The 19918-nt window shown below is 38.8% G+C and overlaps 1 protein-coding gene across 2 annotated transcripts in view; it reads right to left on the minus strand.

Annotated features, from left to right (window-relative positions):
* Positions 1–19478, minus strand: part of itprid1 (ITPR interacting domain containing 1) — an 80201-nt gene extending 60723 nt beyond the window's left edge. For both annotated transcript variants that reach the window (XM_008112821.3, XM_008112820.3), the window contains exon 1: positions 19027–19478. The gene's annotated coding sequence lies outside the window, so the exon portion shown is untranslated. The remainder of the gene's footprint in view (positions 1–19026) is intronic.
* Between the last annotated feature and the right edge of the window lie 440 nt (positions 19479–19918).

A 19918-nucleotide genomic window follows, 5' to 3' on the forward strand; every position in this document is an offset into this window, starting at 1 on the left:
TAACATATTGGAAGATGGGAATAGAATTTAAAAAGTTCTAGATACATTTTAAAATTAGACAGACATTAATAAAATAAAATTCAATAGCAACCTTGCAAAACTGTAGGGGTGACAAGGAAATATGATGTATATATATTCAGTTTTATCATATTTATTTACTTTATTATTACAGTAGAGTCTCACTTATCCAACACTCGCTTATCCAACGTTCTGGATTATCCAACGCATTTTAGTAGTCAATGTTTTCAATACATCGTGATATTTTGGTGCTAAATTCATAAATACAGTAATTACTACATAACATTACTGTGTATTGAACTACTTTTTCTGTCAAATTTGTTGTATAACATGATGTTTTGGTGCTTAATTTGTAAAATCATAACCTAATTTGATGTTTAATAGGCTTTTCCTTAATCTCTCCTTATTATCCAACATATTCACTTATCCAACGTTCTGCTGGCCAGTTTATGTTGGATAAGTGAGACTCTACTGTATAAGTATCTTATTTTAACTTACTACATCGAGTGTAATCATGTCTTATCAAACCTTGTTGTTTGGTTTGGTATTGTGATATGGCCTAAGGGCTAATCAATAAATTAATTGATTGATTGATTGAAATTAAATAGAGACAAAAAAAATTTGATATTTAAGTCACAAAAACCAAATTCAAAGGTATAAGATAAATAGTCCAGCAGTACTACATTTTAAAAGGTGCTAGGTATTATTGCTGATCATAAATTGAACATGGGTGCATAGTATGATGCTGCACATAGATAAAAGCTATTTACACTGCATTAATAGATTTTAATAATAGCAGTGTAACAAGCTGGAAAACCTTTGGATACAGATTTTTCAAATTTATTTATTTATTTATTTATTTAGGCATATAAAAGCAGACTAGTCCTTTTTTATAAGAGAGCACTAGTGTATAATAGAACTGATTCAATGTTAATAGTAAAATCCCTTTTGCCATGATATTATACACTAATGTTCAGAACAGACCATGAACTTTAATTTATGAGAACATAATCCTCTGACATTGGACAGCAGAGAGCTTTGCACTGGTAGAATGAAAGTAGTTGTAGAAATAATATGACATGATCACGGGAAACAGCATAAAGGAAACCCTTAGCATATGTAGACATAAGCTATAGAGATATAAAGCTGTAAAAGCTGCATAATCCTATATGAGCCAAAATCATGAAAAAAATATAAATATGAGCAGCTGGAGCTAGAAAAGCAAGTCTGGGAATTGCTAGGAGATTGTGGAGAGAGGAAGATTTAAATTAACCAGCAATTTACTACTACAAGAGGGTAAAATTGCAAAGCCATCACTGGAGGTTCTCATTTCAGCAGCAGTGGGAGATACTGTGTTGTACTTTTCATTACATTAATGCCTGCTTATGCACGAAAAATTCCAAAGGCTAATGATATAAGCACAAAGACTGAAAGACAGAAATGAAATGTTTCAAAAGATACATATCTGAGCACTAAAATCTGAAGAGACATGGAACAACTGTACCAGAGCCATATTACAGACTATTGGTCTCATCAGATGGGGCAATTTTAGCATCCTAAGATGCTTCCACCGTATTTTGGAGATGGAGCACCAAGTCAGCCATCACACAACATTGTGTGACTTCTTGTGGAGGCCCTGCCCACACCCGGGGTGGAAGCATTCTTGGATACTTCTCTCCCAACACAATAGCTTTACTGTGCCTGCCCCCCATAAAACAGATGATCCCGGTGGGGTTCCTCCCCCCAAAAACCTTATAAGTTTTAAAAAAAACCCTTACCAGGCTGCCATTACCCTACTCTGGCAAGCCTCCTGGTGTGTAGAAATGATGTGCCAGGAGGCGGGGGGAAGTAGAGGAATGAATTTGCTCCCCCCCCCCCGGCCTCCTGGTGTGTCATTTCTATATGTCAGGAGGCCTGCTAGAGAAGCATAATGCCAGCTTAGTACTTTTTTATTTTAAGGCTTTTCGGCACAGTTGGGGGGTGCCCTCTTGGCTCTATGGGCTCATGGAGCTTGAAAATCCAAGAAGGCTGTGGGGACTGACCCCTGGGACTACCTGGGAGTCATGTCCCCACAGACCCTATATCTCATTACACCTGGGCCTTTGAGGAAGGCTCAGGTATAATAGGGTATTGAATTCATTCATGACACAGCAGAGTTTACCTGCTTTGTCCTGAGTTAATTTTCTTTTACTGGAGGTGTCCAGTAAATGCCCGATAGGTCCCACATTTTGGTACCTGTCTGGAAGGGCCCTAAGAGAGTTTGTTTTTGCCTGTACATATTGTAAAGGGCAAGCATTCTCTCCTCCTTTCACCCTGCTCAGTATAAACTGCTTTTTTAAACTTTAATTTGCTTTGCAGCAATTGAAATAAGCTGAAAACACCAGGGAAAGTGGGGAGAAGGAGATATTGTAGAAACAGAAACATTTGGATCCTGCTAACTCAAGCTCAGTTTTGCAAATCCAGGCTGACAAATTCTTGCCTGTAAGATTAGGAATTGTAAACCCCATGCTTCAGCTGATTCCTATCACTTTTCTTCTCACGTGTGACCTGTTTGCTTTTTATCTACCTCAATCTTTTTGTAAACTTCTCAAAACAAAACTGATTGGGTGCTAAACTTGTTAGAGAATGCATGCATGAGACAATGGCTAGCTTTTAGGATTATGGCTATAGGAAACAAACTAAACTTTTATTATAGGATTAGGAATAGAACTATTGGACCTGTTTACGCAGCCAAAATAAAGTAGACTCACTGGGCCTTCCGGGTGGGTGCTCATGGCGATGGACATGGTTCTCTAGAGCTCCTGGCGAACCACTCGATGTCGCACCGGTTGGAGTCATAGACTCACCCCCTCTTTGCGGATTGAAACGAGAGGGGTTGCCAAGCCAGTAGGACACCTGATGACCCCAAAGACCCTTCACTCCTCAAGGGTGAGGGATCGAGCAGGTCCAGGGACCTTGATAAGCAAGGCGTGACTCATGAAGTGGAGATACCTCGGCACAAGCCGGACGCTGCGCTCACTTCAATGAGTATAATGAGGACTTGAAAATAGAGCAATCTGGAAGGCAGGGGGCTCCAGACATGAATGTAAGTTATATAATTTGAATCACTAACTTCCATAAAGAGGACTAACATAGTAATATTTAATAATCGGGAACCGAGCAAACGGTGATCCCTTTAGCCGGTTTGTTCATCATAACATATAAGAGATAAGGAGTCGATCAACCCAAACATATAGTATCAGCTGACAGAAGAGATCAAAAATAGTATAATTAAAAGATTGGGATAATTGAGATATTTGAATTGAATAGCTACAGGAGAAGAAATTCTTTGGAGTTCTCTGTCCCTTCTCCCTTTTCCATTCTCCGCAACATTGGCTTTGAGAGAAAGCCACCATCACTTTAACGACTTACTTAAGATTGGAAATTTTGGGGGGGGGGGGGGGGAAAGTGAGAAAGAAAAGAAAACTCAATATACAGTAGAGTCTCACTTATCCAACATAAACGGGCCGGCAGAACGTTCGATAAGTGAATGTTAGATAATAAGGAGGGATTAAGGAAAAGCCTATTAAACATCAAATTAGGTTATGATTTTACAAACTAAGCACCAAAACATCATGTTATAAAACAAATTTGACAGAAGAAGTAGTTCAATACACAGTAATGCTATGTAGTAATTACTAGGCTTGATCGATCCATCAAAAATTTGATTCTAAACTCGTTTCAAAACTAGAGGGGGCAGTTTTTCGTTTTTGTTGCTAATAACGAATTTGGCCCCCAAAATTTTTCGAAATTAACGAAAATTCATTATTTTCTAAATTAATTCGTTAATGGCGGACGCGCATGCGCGGTGGCCCAAAAACAGCCCGAAGGGGGGGGGGACTTAGGGGGCTCTCCCGCCCTCATTTTTTGAGTGATCTTCTTCAAACTTGGTACAGTGGTAGAACACATTTAACACTGATAGCTCACCAAAATGTGGAACGTTTCCCTTATCCTCTGATTTTTGGCAAATTTTCATAGCTTTTATAATAAACCTTTTTTTAATAATTGCAGTAATCTGTTCCTGGTTTGAAAGTCTTATTTCCTGTTAAATTGGGTTGTCTTTACTGTGAAAGTCATTGTTCTACTTCAGAAACTTTGTTTTTGTGGCTGAAACTTTGTTAAATTGGTGTGTGTGTGATATATATTGTGTGTATATATATATATATATATATATATATATATATATATATAGTCCCTGCTTTTGTGTGTGTGTGTGTGTGTGTGTGTGTGTGTGTGTGTGTAGGTAAAGGTAAAGGTATCCCTTGACGTTAAGTTCAGTCATGTCTGACTCTGGGGGTTGGTGCTCATCTCCATTTCTAAGCCCAAGAGCCAGTGTTGTCCATAGACACCTCCAAGGTCATGTGGCCGGCATGACTACATGGAGTGCCATTACCTTCCCAGAAACACCCAGAAAATGGGAATTCCAGACAGGAAACAATCAGGGCCAGCTAATACCTCCCAACAAAGGATTCCCCCAGGTAGGAAGCAGCCAGGCTTTGAAGCTGCAAGGCTATTCAATGCTAATCAAGGTGACCAATTGCAACATTCACACTTGCCTCCCACAGACAAGAGTTCTTTCTCCCACCCTGGACCTTCCACAGATATATAAACCCCACTTGCCTAGCTTCGCACAGACGTCAAAACCTCTATGTCTGCCACAGATGTGGGTGAAACGTCAGGAGAGAATGCTTCTGGCACATGGCCATAGAGCCCGGAATACATACCACAACAGTGTGATCCCGGCCATGAAAGCTTTTGACAACACAACCACAGTATCCATTCAAGTTCATGTAGCGTGGTATGGACTGGAGACCTGTATTGGGGGGAGGGAGGGTGCGAATCTGGGCCCCTGGGAGCAGCCGAGGACGGGCCTGGCCCACACCCCCTCGCATCCCGGGCCTCTTCCTTCCTCTTCCTTTTGTTATTTAAACTATATATTGTGAAATTATGGTGTGTTTTTTTTCATGCGTGTTCTGTGTTCAAGATAGGGAGACCAAAGAGGAAAAGCAAGGGAGGGACGGAGGCCCCAACACTTCCGGCTCCCATGCGAACTCCCCCCTTGTGTGCCTTGGAGGGTGGAGCATGCGCACTGGCTCTCCCTTTCTCTATGGCTCTTTTCAGGTCGCTTGGGAACCCGAAGTGCCTCCTCCCTTTGCCTTTGTGTCCAAGAAGGAGAGAAGGACGTTGCAAGGTTTGCATTGAGGGTGTTTCTCTGGTGGGTTTGGCTTGGAAGGGGTCTCATTAAGGCCCAATTAATTAATGCACTGAGCTGAGGCGAGGCGGCGGCGGCGGCGGCCATTTCCCCCCTCCGTCTTCCTCCTCCTCCTCGGCCTCCTTCCCCCTCGCCCCCTCCCATTGGCTGAGCCTCCCATTGGCTGAGGGGCAAAAGGAAAGTAGTTTGGGTGCTTTGCAAAAGCTTTTTTTTCTTAACAAAAAAACGAAGAAATTAGAAAAAACGGCCTCTCGCGATTCGAAACCGCGATATCCAGACGTGTGGACAACCAAGGTTCGATATTGCTTCAAAACAATCGAAAATAACGAATCAATAACGGTAAACGGGGAAAACGAATTATTTGAGCAAGCCTAGTAATTACTGTATTTACGAATTTAGCACCAAAACATCAATTAACATCCAAGAAGAACCTAAAGAGAATATTAAACATATTATTGCGCAAATAATAGCCAAAATTTTAAAATGCACAGAACAGGATGCTATAGGACAAAGAGACAAAGCCCATAGAATTCACACCAATTATTCAAAGAAAAATAAAGTGGCCAGAGACACAATTGTACACTTTGTTAAAAGAAGTACAAGAGACGAAATCTTCAGAATCACTAGAACAAATTTGACCATGTACAAAGAGAAGAAAATAGTGGTTTTCAAAGAGTTTCCCCAATCTACCCTCAATAACCGGAGAAAATATTTCTTCTTAACGGACAAATTAAAGCGATTACAAATAGGATTTCAATGGGAAAGACAGGAGGGACTAATGCTAACTTACAAGGAGGAAAGAATCTGGATAAAAATGGAAGAAAAAGCAGATGAATTCTATAGGAAATTAAAGAAGGACTTAGCACAGAACACTATATATAGATGAAAAACTAAAACCAGAAGAGGAATTTAGAGATCCAGAAGGTAGAATAATTGCAGTAAAAATATCAATTAGCCACAAAACTATTTTAATATGTAATATCTATATAGCTGAATGGCCCAAAATGTAAATTTGTCAAATTTTTAAGAGATAATATCTGCCAATCCAAATTGGATCATGTTATAGTTATGGGAGACTTTAATGGAGTTATAGACAATAAATTAGACAATTCTTCAAAACATAAAAAGAAGTGAAAATAAATCTCTCCCGAAAAATTTACTACCGTTAAAAGAAGAATTTGATTTATATGACATTTGGAGAATAAAAAAACCCTAATCAAAAAGATTTTACATTCTATTCAAGTAGACATAAATTATGGACCAGAATAGAATGATTTGGTTATCGAAAGGTTTAGTGTCTAAAACAACAGAAATAAAAATCCTCGCAAGAGACCTCTCAGACCACTGTCTGTTAATGATGAAATATAATAAAAAATAAACCTTCTATAAGTTGGAGGCTAGATAGAAATCTGATCAAGCAGGAGGATGATATAAAGAGGATTAAACAAATGACTAAAGAATATTTCCAACTAAATGATAAACAGAATATTAGCCCACAAATAATCTGAGACACATACAAAGCCGTTGCTAGAGGGTTCTTTATACAACAAAAAGCACAAAAAAACAGGATTAAAAATCAAAAACTACAAGAACTACAAAGGGAGACTGAGGGATTGGAGAAACAATTAAAACTAAAACCAAGTGATGGAAAAATATTAAAGAAATTAGAATCCCTACAGAAGGGCAAGATGAATTTAGAATTAGAAAAACTGGCCAACCAACTAAAGTGGACAAGGCAAAATTCATTCGAAAATGCTAATAAACCTGGGAAATGGTTAGCTAGAATAATAATAAGAAACACAAACAACAAATTATAAAAATTAAAACTCATGAAAAAGATGTATATACAGATGATGAGATAAAAAGAGATTTTGGGAAATTTTATAAAAATCTCTATGCTAAAGATCAAATTAACCCAGAAGCAATAGTAGATTATATATGCAAGCAAAAACTACAAAAATATCAGAAGATCAAAGATCAAAGTTAAATAAAGAAAAAACATTGGAGGAAATTAAAAATGCCATTAAAAAATTAGAGGCAGATAAAGCTCCAGGCCCAGATGGCTTTACAGCCAGATTTTACGAAATTGACCAAGAGGAAACAATCCAGTTTCTAAAAAAATTAATGAATAGTGCCCTGACTGATGGACTAATCCCTGATTCTTGGAAGACAGGAGAAATTGTTTTGATACATAAGGAAGGAACTGATCCTAGTAATGTAAGAAATTACCATCCCATATCATTATTAAATAATGACTACAATATGTATACTAAAATATTGGCTGAGAGATTTGCAGGATTTTTGAATGAATGGATTTTAGAGGACCAAACAGGTTTCCTCCCCAATTGCAGTACAAAAGATAATGTCCGGATAATACTCAACACGATAGAATATTTTGACCATAACCACCAAAAAGAAGTCGTGTTTCTAGCATTAGATGCTGAGAAAGCATTTGACAATGTAAATTGGGACTTTTTCAAAGCACTTTGAATGCAATTTCCTGCTTCTTGGCAGGGGGTTGGACTGGATGGCCCATGAGGTCTCTTCCAACTCTACTATTCTATGATTCTATGATTCTATGACTATTAAATGAATTAGATATCGGGACCCAATTCCAAAATGGAATAAATGCAATTTATCACAAACAAACTGCCAAAATTAAAGTAAACAGCCCATTTACTGAAGTATTCGAAATATTAAAAGGAACAAGACTGGGATGTCTGCTATCCCCTTTAATTTTTATGTTTACTTTAGAAATTTTACTGCGATCAATAAGAAAAGATGGAAATCTAAAGGGTATTAAATTAGATCAACGAGATAAAAGTCCGCGCATTCGCAGACGACGTGATTTGTATAGGTGAAAATCCAAAAACTAAAATTAAAGATTGGTTAGAAAAAATAGAGGAATTTGGTGCATTGGCTGGTTTCAAAATTAATAAGAAGAAAACAACCATTCTCACAAAGAATATGTAAAAAAAAAAGCCAAGAAGATATGGAAGAGATCTCAGGACTTGATATTGTAAAAAAAAAAAAAATCAAATACCTAGGAATTACTTGAGCTCAATTATGGGGCCAAATGGAAAGAGATAAAAGAAGATCTAGATAATTGGAAGAACCTAAACATATCGCTTTTGGGCAGAATAGCCGTAATTTAAATGAATGTTTTGCCCAAACTATTATATTTATTCCACAATATCCCTATTATTAGAGGTAACAAATTGTTTAATGATTGGAACCAAGAAATAAATTAATTTATTTGGAAAAATAAGAAACCTAGAGTTAAATTTATAATGATGACCACTCCAAAAGCAAGAGGAGGCTTTGACCTCCCCAACTTGCAACTATATCATGAAGTGTGTGCTTTAGACTGGATTATCAATTGGGTAATATTGGAAAATTCTAACAATAGAAGGACATGATTTGCGGTGGGGATGGCACGGCTATCTGTGGCAGGACAAGCTTAAAATAGACAAGCAATTTGGAAACCACTTTATCAGATCGGCTTTGATTGCAATTTGGCGAAAACATAAAAGATACTTCTATGAGAAAACCCCACTGTGGTTCTCTCCTCTAGAAGCAAATCAACGGAGATTACTCGGCTGGCAAAATTGGCCGACATACAATGAGATTATTAAGAAAGTAACTATTTGGACAGATACTCCACCAATTAAAGAATTGGAGGAGATTCAAAAAGACTACAAGAACGTTTCATGGCTCCAATATCATCAAATAAAAGATATAAAAAAGATAAAGTAATAGGGTTTAATATGTCTAGTAATTTCTGGGATAACTTACTTAAAAGAAATAAAAAATTATAACAATATTATATAACAAATTATTAGAATGGAACAAGGAAATGGAAATTATCAAAGATTCAATGATAAAATGGTCTAGAAATGTGGTTAGACCGATAACTATAGATGAATGGAATACAATTTGGAATAAAAAGATTAAACTATGTTACTCCACAGACTTAAAGGAAAACTGGCTAAAGACAATACACAGGTGGTATCTGACACCCAAAAAACTAGGACTTATGTATAGGGACAGAGACAACAAATGTTGGTGGTGCAAAGACCAGGTTGGATCATATTTCCACATATGGTGGAACTGTAAAGAAATTAATAAGTACTGGAAAACAATTCATACGGAATGTAAACAAAATTAAAACAGAATTTGACTGTAAATCAGATTATTTATTATGACTATATAACTTTCAAGAGCAGGGAGAAATTATCTCACAAAAAGAGAAGAAAAATAAGGAAAAAATCTTAACCTATGCAGTGACTGCAGCCAGAATAGTAGTCGCAAGAAATTGGAAAGGTAGGGAAAGGCCCACTAAAGAAATGTGGTTAGATAAGCTGATGGACATTAAAAATATGGATAGATTGACTTCTCTGATAAAAAAGTATCGGAAGACCAATCAGAGAAACGAATTGGTCAAACTTTGAGAAATACCTTCAAGAAACATTGAAATGAAGATACAGCATAAGACGCTAATGGAAGCTAGAAGATTGGAAGTCTACTCCTCCCCCCTACCCATGATAGGGCTACCTACTCTAGGAGTCTGTTAATAGACCCCATCTATCTTCCCAAAACCCTTCCCAACCTTCCCTCCCTAATGTCTAGCCCTCTATACCCCCCTCTTTCTTAAACATATAGAGGGCATATGTTTAATACCCTCTATATGTGTACTGTACAATTAGGATATTACCCCCCTCCCACCTCCTAAAAATACCAATACCCATCCCCCACTTTTTCCCTTAGTCTATGTTTATGTAACACCGCAAAATTTCAATAAAATTTATATATATAGTAGACTCACTGATCAACTGCTGCAGTCCACATAGGTCATGCCTGATTTTGCAACACAACTGCTGGATCCAGCTATTACTCTGTGTGAAAGGAACACAGGATGTACTTCAAAGCTTCCTGGAAGCACCAGAATTATCCTACAGTTTTTAAAGTATGGGCAGCTGAATTGTATGGGATCTAGGCTGATCGGCAGACTAGTTTTGGAGCAGAGCTGTTCTCCCAAAACATATTAAATTTTGAGTGTTATTGCAGATCTGGGTTACTTTTGTTGGAGACTTGCAATCATCCAGATGATGCTGAGGACCAGTTTCCATTGTCTTTTATCACTGACTAGGATAGGAATTGTAGTGCAGTAGCACTGGGATCCATCACTCCTGCAGCAGAAGCACTTTATGGTTGCTGCTAATGCTGCTAAAAGCTCAAGGATGTAACTTCATGATTGCAGTGAGTCCATCTGGAATGTACTCAAAAACTGTTGTAGTGTTGTCTGATGTCACAGTGCTCTCAACTCAGAAATCAGTTTTAGTCATTGTTTGGACTCTCCGCTGATTCTTGATCCCTCTGATACATGAAGTGTGAAGTTACTTGTGGAAAGAGTGATTGCGCACTTATTCCTTTCACTAGCTCAACAGCATTGGCTGGCACTGCAAACATTTACACATAACAGCCTGTGAACGGCAGAAATTTGTTAAGAGCAACTGCAAACCTTGGGGTGGAGTAAATTTCTCTTTGCTATAAATAGAAGAGACACAATGCCATTTATTGTTCTTAAGCGTAGTTGTCACAATTTCTAAGTGTAGTTGTCATAACTTCGCTTTATTGCTTCTCATGACACAATACTAATCAGAATGCATAAGACTGGTTTTTTGAACTATAGTTCCCAGAATCCACCAGAGAATTAGATTCTGAAGGGATTCTAGGAGCTGTCATTAAAAAAAAATTTGCAAGCTCTGATTCTATTTTTTTTTAATCTGGTGCTGATATAAATTGATATTCATGATTTAAGCCAAAAGGAGCTCATTAGCTTCTATGAACTATCTGATGGAAAGAAAACTAACAATTATTCGCAAGATTTAAAGAGCTACTGATGAAAGTTGCAGTCCAGTAATAGCTGAACAGATATATATATTGCCTTCTTGTGCACTATTGCTTGTTCTACATGTCTGTTTCAAATTCCTTGTTTCTATGTTCTCATTTCAGTCCCATTTTTCTTCTTTTCTCATGCCATCTTGTAATATGCTGGGTCTTTACCATTTTCTAAGTGTTTGTCTGTCTCTATCTCTGTAGTTATTTGTTTGTTTGTTTGTTTGTTTGTTTGTCTGTCTGTCTCTCCCCCCCTCCCCCCCCCCCACCATCTATCTAACATTTCTGTCTATCAGAAGTGGACATAATGTATCCCATCATATGTTTTTTGATTCCCACACTCCTTCACCATTAGCTAGATTTGGTGATGGGAATTATCTATCAACACCTGGAAAATCACAATCTGCCCATTCCTGAATCCCAATCTCTCTCTCTCTCTCTCTCTCTCTCTCTCTCTCTCTCTCTCTCTCTCTCTCTCTCTCTCTCTCTCTCACTCTTTCTCTCTATCTCTATCTCTATCTCTATCTCTATCTCTCTTACAAACCATGCACACATATATTTAGAATTGGCATTTGAAAATTTGGAAACTCTTGTCACATATGATAATCTGATTCAGAACATATTTTCTGTCTTCTAATCAGGACTAACCCCATCACTAGGCAGTTCAATACATAGAGTTGCAATATGAACATCAAGAGGACCACATCTCCTTTGCTATCAGATGTATCTAAGAAAAGATAAACAAGAAAATTCAGGCCCCAATATGGTAGACTTTCAGTATGTAGAAGAATCATGGTTGATTTTGCTTCTTGATTGTTTTGGTTTAGCTAAATACTAAATAGAGAATGATTGGAGACAAAGAAAAAGAATGGACTGGAAACTGCATTAATAAAACCTGCTTACAGTTAATGTGAACTAGATCCTAAGACTGTGCAAACATAAAAAACAATTGGATAATGTATGAAATGTGATTTCACTTAAGCTGATAAAAGCATGGGTAAACACACATAGCTTAAATCACAGATGAGTTCTTCCCTCAACAGAGACAGGACCTAAATCATATACTGAATGAAGTGGTAAAGAGATGTACCAGAAAAAGAAGGCAAGGGATAGCTTCTTTTGCACCACCTTTGCAAAGGTACCTACTTAATAATAACAATATTTTTACCCACCTCTCCTTATAGCTCAAGGCAGATTACAACATTGCTTAAAACACATAATCAAAATACATAATGTGCACAGACTAGAGCAGAGCTGTTGAAAGGGGGGGGGTTGTTTTTTGAAACCCCAAAGTCTCCCAGTACCTCCTTTTTAAGCCAACTCCTACACCCTAATTTTGCTATGTTCACTTCAAGTTTGCTTCTTGTTTGAAAAACAGGTCTCTCTTGAGCTTAAATTAGATCCAAAAAGGTACTGAATGAGAAAAAAATGGCAAGCAAAGGTGACTTCACAGTCAGGTTGGTTGTGTGTTGAGAGATGTACCCCTTCTATCCAGAAGCAACCTTCTGCATCAGCGCAAGCATCTCATTGACTACACCTATGAAGAGTTCTCTGCAACAACAGAGTACAGCATTGGTGTATTTCTCCTGGCTTGACTCGAGGGCTGTTTCCTGGATGCATATGTGTCTAGGCCTGTTTAGTTCTCTGGTCTGAGGATCTTGTCCATTGTTTTCTCTTTGTTCCCTGTGAGGAACTATGCACAGCATAATAAAGACCCACCCCAGACCTTCAGTCTTTTCCAGTGGGTCGAACGGAACGGCTGCAGCATCCCTCAGTTTGCATCTCTCCCAGAAGACTTCCAGCACAGCCCAATCCCAAACTAGATGACGCCTCAGAGCAGAAGGTGTATTTTTTTATTCTCCACTTTGACAATCCATTCTGCTGACCTTATATTACTTTTTAACATGAAAGCCAATTCAGGCCTAAATCCAGTGTCGTGTCCTATCAGAATAAACCCATTGACTTAGTGTAATTTCTGTAAGTATTATTTATTTATTTATTTACAGTATTTATATTCCGCCCTTCTCACCACGAAGGGGACTCAGGGCGGATTACAATGAACACATATATGGCAAACATTCAATGCCAATAGACAAACAACATTCAGTTTTTAGACAGACACAGAGGCATTTTTTTAACATCTTCCAGCTTCACGATTTCCGGCCACAGGGGTAGCTGTTGCTTCACCGTCCATTGGTGGCTGTTCTTCCTCATTCTTTTCCTCGTGAGCAGTTTTATGGTGTTGTAGATTAGTTAAATTAGCCTCCTGCATAAAGCGTCCCTAAATTTCCCTAATTGACAGATTCAACTGTCTTTCGGGGCTGCTAGGTCAACAGCAAGCCGGGGCTATTTTTTTTTTTTATGGTCGGAGGCTTAACCCGACCTGGGCTTCAAACTCATGACCTCTTGGTCAGTAGTGATTTATAGCAGCTGGTTACTAAGTATTGGCTTACTTCCTAAAGGCGGATTCAGTGGATCTTAGAGTTCAGTGTTTTTATTTTCATTAGAAAGATATGTTTTGCCCTTGGTTTGTCTTGGGAGGTTTTTGAGCTTCCACATTTCACATTTCACATTTCTCGTCCGTGGCCCCCAGCTCTGGAACTCCCTTCCCAGGGAGATTAGGTTGGCGCCCTCCCTACCATCCTTTATGAAACAATTGAAAACCTGGATGTTTGGGCTGGCCTTTGGAGAGACAGCTATTGGATGACCAGCCTCATTATAATTCTATCCTGAATGTTATTAGGTTCCTTTCATTGGAATATTTTTATCTAATGATTTTATCCTATATTGCTGCTATAGTCCCCCCCCCCCCACCTTTGAAGTTGACTGAATGGCATTGGTGGTTGTTTGATATTATTACTGTTGTATAAACCTTTGTTTTAACTTCTGTTTTATTATCTTCTAGTGTTTTAAACTGTGTATATTGTTGGTGTATTTGCGCTGTTACTTTTGTAACATTGTGAGCCGCCCCGAGGCCCCATGGGGAGATGGTGGCGGGGTATAAATAAAGTTTTATTATTATTATTTTATTATTATTATGTGATAAACTTTATAAACGTTTTTGTCTTTTCGATAAAAAACCTTGTGACTGGCTTAGTAATGGAAAAATAATGTTTTTTAAAAAGTAAAGCATAGCCCCAATGTCCTCTTGAGGCCACAGAATGGGGCACAGTCCTTGAGGGCCTCATATGTCTCCCTTCCTGGACTAGATGTTTGAAAGATGTCCAGACTTCAGTCTGTTAATTCTGTGTTGATTGGACCATTTGCCATGGGGCACCATTGTGATAACTACACAGGCATGTGATCTGATTAAAGTTCCTGTGCAATTAGGTTCTACTCAAGTGGAGCCGTAGGAAAGTGAGTTGTGGTGGCTTATGGTTTTAAGCACACAAAGCAGATAATCTGCTCCAGATTGTAGTCTGAATTTTGAAGGAGTTACTCAAGGTGCTGAACTCTACTCCCAAAAATAGTGTTTCATCTTGAAATTAGTTTTTTACCTACCCATATGGGATATGTTCCTGAATTTACCATGAAAACAGGAAACTGTATAATAGTGAAACCTATTGAAATGAATGTCTTTTACCAGAAGTCGCAATAGACTTCCTCTGGAGATCTAGATAATTCCTAGAGAGATATTCTATTTAGGAATTTATTAGGCCCTGCAGTACGACTGTATTGTACATCATAGAATTTTCTGGAAGGTTTAGAAAATTCATAGAATGAACATATTATGTGGGGTGCAGGTAAGAAAAAACATAGTTATTGATATGGGGATTGTATTGAATAACCTCTTAAACTTAGATTAAAATCAAGAACTAATTAATTGTTTCTTTTATATGGCAGCTGCTAGCCGATACTGCAAATAAGTAATCCTTTACATATATTGGAGGAGATAGTGGAAGATTACTATTACAGCAATGAGAATAATCTATGCTCAGATATGGAAAGAACCAGATATACGCTGATGAAAAAATGTAAGTTAGCTAAGCTGGACAAATTGACAATGCTGATTAAGGAGAAATCCTTGAATAAATTCAAGAAAGACTGGGACATATTTATTACCCTTATGCAGTAAAGATTGGGACAATCTTCAACTATTGGTTCCCTGACATAGAAGAGTGTTATTAAAAGTAGAAAAGTAGAAATAAAGTGATACTTAAGGAGACCAATAACTAAGTGAAAATCAACAGGCAGTGAGTGGAGGGTTCATAGATTAGTTTAGTAGGTGTTTGTTTATAATGTGTACAGGCAGTATGTTGCAGTTAAAGGTATGTTAGCTACTTTTATATATAACTAGCTTGGAGACCCGACGATGCCCGGGTCATTTGAGAAAGGCATTGTTTGCCTGTGTTCCCAGTGTAGCCTATATCCAATGTCAGCTGGGTTCAGTGGGTGCGGGTGAGCTCCAACTCCCATATGCAAGTCCCATCGTCCAGTGTCCATCCCCCTCCAAACAGAGCCAGTATGTAGAATAGGTCATGAGGGCTCCATGTACCATGTTTGGTCTTGATCAGTCATTTGTGTGGGTCGCGGTGCTCTCAGGAAGTGAGTGAAGGTATTGGAAGTCCCATCGTCCATGGTCCATCATCCTCCAAACTGCACCTGGGTGTAGAGTGAGTCATGGGTGTTCTGTTTGAAGTTTGGTCTTGATGAGACATTGATGGGGGTGACAGTGGTCTCAGGAAGTGAATGAATATACTGCAAGTCCCATCATCCAAGGTCCAAGCTCTTTCAAATCTCACCAAGATGTAGAGTGGGCCATGGTGGCTCTATGTGCCAAGTTTGGTCTTGATCAGTCATTGGTGGGGGTCACAGTAGTCCCAGGAAGTGACTGAAGATATTGTAAGTCCCCTCATCCATGGTCCCTCTTCCCCCAAACTGCACCAGGATGTAAAGTGGGCTGCCCTGCACCTGCGTGTCAAGTTTGATACAGTTTTGTCATTCATGGGCATCACAGTGGTTTGTGGGAGGTGAATTGGATGAATGTACTGCAAATCCCATAATCCTTGGTCCACCCTCCGTCAAACTGCTGCAGCATGTGAAGTGTGTCATTTGGGATATGTGTGCCTGGTTTGGTTCAGTTGTGTGATTTGTGGCAGTTGCTGTGGTCTCAAGAAGTGGGGGAAGGTACTGCAAATTCCATCATCCTTGGTCCATCCTGCCCCAATATACATCAGGATGTAAAGGGGTTGACAGGAGTTCTGTGTGCCAAGTTTGGTCCATTTCTATCATTGGTGGGCATTGCAGTAGTCTGTGGGAGTTAAAGTGTTTGAAAGTACTGCAAATCCCATCATCTGTGGTCCATCCTCCCCCAAATGGCAGCAGGTCATAAAGTGCATCGTGGGGATGAAGTGTGCCAAGTTTGGTGCAGATCCGTCATTCCTGTTGGTCTCAGTGGCCTGGGATAGTGGCGGCCAATCAAAACGCGAGCACATATTCCGCCAGGCCAATCAAAACGCTGATACATACTCCGATTTCACTTTTATTATATATATAGATGAAAAATGCTTTTTGTGGTAGTTTTGATTTCATTTTGTGTTGTATTTTACAAGTATATTTCTCTTTGTTTGTATGTTTGAATAAAAATAATTAAAAATGAGATAATGGGAACAGCAGCAACAGGGTACATGATACTGGTTATGCACCTAAACTGTTGTCCACTTCTGCTTCCATGTTTCATCAATGTATAAAAGACCCTCTGCAAAAATAAATGCAATTTTGATGATGTAAAAGCTTATGGTACTTAGATGAAATCAAGTTGCTTTTAAAGGGCCAGGAGCAGACCAAGTTGAATTTGAAACTGGCAACCAGAATCAGAATTAATACTGGATTTCTTTATCATGTGACAGAATTCTATTTTTAGCAATTTAACAGATCAGACCAACATGAGAAGGTATGTAAAAGTCATCTTTTTTGGCAAACGTCATAGATAGGTCAGCCTCTGACTTGTTGAAGACAAAGGTTGAATTTGAGTTCGAAACTAGAGGAAATACAATAAATCAAATATCTCTACTTCAGTGTAAGCTCAAAAAACAAGAAAGGGTTCAAACGAGTATCTTCTGTAATCATCACTACCACCAACATCCCTTTCATAGGATATAACTACACTGTAGAATTTTTTGAAGTTTGACATCAAGTAGCTATGATGGCTCAATGCTATGGAATCCTGGAAGTTTAACACCAAAAATTGTGTCCAATTCCATTAATTCTACAATGTAGATGTGTCCCTAGTTAACCAGGTATCACTGCCTGAAATTCTGGACCATCAATTATTCTGATCCTGTCCAAAAATCTAGGAATCAGTGAAACATCCTTAGATAATGGGACATGTTCCAAAAAGTGCCACATTTAGTAACTGTCCTTTTTTAATCCTATCTGTAGCCATTTCATTCAGATATTTTGTCGATTAATTTGGAATTGGTACTAGAGCAGATATGGGCAAACCCAGGCCCAAGACCAGGTGTGACCCCTTGGGATCTTTTCTCAGGTCCTCCTCTCTCTCACCATCCTATCCTTCCTTCCTTCTCTTTCCTTTCTCTTTCTCTCCCTTCTTCCCTCCCTCTTTCTCCTTCTATCCTTCCTTCCCTTCCACCCTTTCATCCTTCCTTCCCTCTTTCCCCTCTCCATTTCTGCTACTTAGGGACCAGAACACAAGGGAGCAATGGGTTCAAATGGCAGGGAAAGATATTTATTTATTTATTTACAACATTTTTACCCCGCCTTTCTCACCCGCAGGGACTCAAGGCGACTTACAGGGTTCAATAAAATCAAACAGAACAATTACATCAATTAAATACTTAATAAAAACATTATACTAAATTTAAAACACATAGATAGTTTAGTCCATTCATCCAAATACCTCATTCATAAGCCTTAGTTCGGGTCATGTCAGATCATAATACTTATTCGTTAAATACTTGCGCACAGAGCCACGTCTTTACATTTCAACTGAAAAGATGAGGAAGAATGTCCTGGAGAGTAAGCTAGGCTTCATGGGAGTGTGGTGGAGTCTCCTTCACTGGGGGCTTTTCTGCAGAGGCTGTCTATCAGGAATGTTCTGATTGTGCCTTCCTGCATGGCAAGGGGTTGGACTGGATGGCCCTTGGGGGGTCTCTTCCAACTCTAGGATTCTAGGATTGTATATTAGGAGTAAGTAATATGGGATCTCTTAGATACACTTTTTCTCTCCGGTCCACCATCACATCCTTACCAAGGCAAATTCTTTTAGAATCCAAACATTTCCCGCCTTTCCTTCCCTTTCTGACCCCAAAAGATAAGAGTAAGGGGAGGAAAGGGAAGGGTGCTTGGGGAGAACCACCTCACTCCAGCCCGCTCACCTTACTCCAGTCTGCCATACAGCCCCCAAGTTAGAAAGTTTGCCCATGCCTGTACTAGAGCATTACAAGAAACAATTTATTTTATTTTCTTTTATTTTCTTTTTTTGCTAGAGGTGCTAAATCTCAATTTGTATATCTTGATATCTCATAATTTTCTCTCTCTAGCCTAGTGCCAAAGTAAGTGCCTTCTGAAAGCAGGGGCACTTGGTTCTAATAACAACAGCAACAACGACTTTTGTATAGCCAAAAGATTTACATGAATCAATCTATTTCAACTAACTTTTCAGAGAAATAATGTTCCTTTTCATCCATCAAAAATACTTAACTTCCCTGTAAATGTAACAGCCTGGAAGTAAAAATCACCATGGACAACACAATATATCATGAGATTTCACTGCTCTTGCTGTAAATATTTATTAAGAAGCATCTCTTTAAAGTAGATCTAAGAATGAACAGAAGCTAAGGCTTGGCAAATGTAGCAAAAACATTAAGGATATGAAGACAAATTATTACAAAATTTACCGAGGCAGAATAAGGTCCTTAGAAGATTTCCCAGTCCAGTCTGTGATGTCTTCTGCAGCCGCAAGGGATGGACAACTAGACTATCCTTGCTAGTCTGGTGCCTTGGGACCTGTGTTTTTCCACAGACCCCTGGGCCAAAATGCCAAGGTACAGGAACTTCTGTCTCTGGACTGTCTTACCAAATCCCATCGAATTAAAAGCCCTTCCATAAAAGGCCAAAAAAGGCTTCTAGCCAAAGACTGTGTTTGTGTTGACAGTCAGGCTGGATGATTGGATGGAGGCTCGTTTCCTTGCTCTCTTTGCAAAAGGAAGGGTAGGACAAGAAGTCAGTCAAAGTTTGAATCGTGGAGAGTCAGGGAAACTGTGTAGGAGAAAATGAGTGAGGGAGGACTGAATTGAAGCAGATTGGAAAACAGGAACTCCTCTCTGCTTTCATTCCAGAGCAAGACACTGATGTCCCTATAAAACAGTTTGGCCTTTTGGGGGAGGGTTATGCTTCACTAAGGAAGTAATGCAAACTTACCCCACATCCCTTTTTTGGTTGCCATGGTTATAGTGCTGCCTGATACAAAGCCCTCCACATTTGCATTGCAAAGCAACAGCAAGCAATGAAGGACACACAACTTGATATTCTGGATGCAGACTGCTTGAAGAACTTCGGAGAGCTGGCAAGCATGAACATGTAAAGAGCAGAGCTTCGTAACAGTTTTCAGAGGGACTTCCAAAGAAAATTGTAATTTGGGAGGCTTATAATCTTAGTTTAAGACAGGTGTAGCTGTAGAACCATGCATTGGTGTGCATGTGTCCCCAGAATCCTATATTAAATTAAAAGTTTTGCATACTTCCCAGATGTGATTTGTCATTGAGAAGGCTTGCAGGGATCATTTGAACT

The sequence above is a fragment of the Anolis carolinensis genome, chromosome 6 (genome assembly GCF_035594765.1).
Source record: "Anolis carolinensis isolate JA03-04 chromosome 6, rAnoCar3.1.pri, whole genome shotgun sequence".
Classification (NCBI taxonomy): Eukaryota; Metazoa; Chordata; class Lepidosauria; order Squamata; family Dactyloidae; genus Anolis; species Anolis carolinensis.